This window comes from Triticum dicoccoides, chromosome 5B (genome assembly GCF_002162155.2).
Source record: "Triticum dicoccoides isolate Atlit2015 ecotype Zavitan chromosome 5B, WEW_v2.0, whole genome shotgun sequence".
Lineage (NCBI taxonomy): Eukaryota > Viridiplantae > Streptophyta > Magnoliopsida > Poales > Poaceae > Triticum > Triticum dicoccoides.
Genome location: NC_041389.1, coordinates 22,375,600 through 22,376,308, shown reverse-complemented (window position 1 = coordinate 22,376,308; position 709 = coordinate 22,375,600). Strand labels below are relative to the sequence as shown.

Here is a 709-nt window from a genome sequence, read left to right as displayed (position 1 = left end):
AGTAGGAGGGGCAGGGCATCCCGGGGAGATAGATGAGAGGAGGCACTGACCTACGACCCGCCGTCGCCGCCGCCGCCGCCGCCCGATATGATGCCGCCGAGAGAGAGGGAGATTCGGGGGACGGTTTTGTTTTTACGAAAAGGCCATCAGTCAATTAGAAAATTCGAAACAGAGCCGATCCGTGCGTGGTATCAGCCGGGTGGCTCATTCCACCAGCTTGTCTTACGAGCCGTACGATCAACCCAAGTCAGCACGTCTAATTTATTACGTCCATCGCGTACTGGAGCTCCGCGCGACTCGTTTTACCTATGGCTCGCGTTTACGTCGTGACTTGCAGCTCCGTGCATCCCCAGCTAGTGTCACCGCGGGCGTCGATCGACTGTAAAGACCAACAGTTGAATGGCTTGTGCGTACGAGGGCACACGTGCTACAAGCCGAGACGACGATGTTGTGAGGGTGGTCTCACTGCTACGGGTGTCGGTGTTAGGCCGTGAATAGTGTTGCGACGCTGGACGGCGACGGCAACCCCACTGCATGCTTCGACGCCCGCGGTGATGTTATGAGACGTGCGCCGCGACAAAGGCATGTTTGCTTCAATGATGTTGTGACGACAAGTCTCGAGGGCCGCGATGCTATCGTCACGGCGTGCTTCGAACGGCTGTGGTGTGCTTCAATGGCTGTGGTATGCTTCAACAACTGCAGCGACGCT

General features: G+C 57.5%; 1 long non-coding RNA gene across 3 annotated transcripts in view; it reads right to left on the bottom strand.

Moving 5' to 3' along the window:
- Positions 1–134, bottom strand: part of LOC119305048 — a 3,368-nt gene extending 3,234 nt beyond the window's left edge. For all 3 annotated transcript variants that reach the window (XR_005148526.1, XR_005148527.1, XR_005148525.1), the window contains exon 1: positions 51–134. This is a non-coding gene — a long non-coding RNA (uncharacterized LOC119305048). The remainder of the gene's footprint in view (positions 1–50) is intronic.
- Between the last annotated feature and the right edge of the window lie 575 nt (positions 135–709).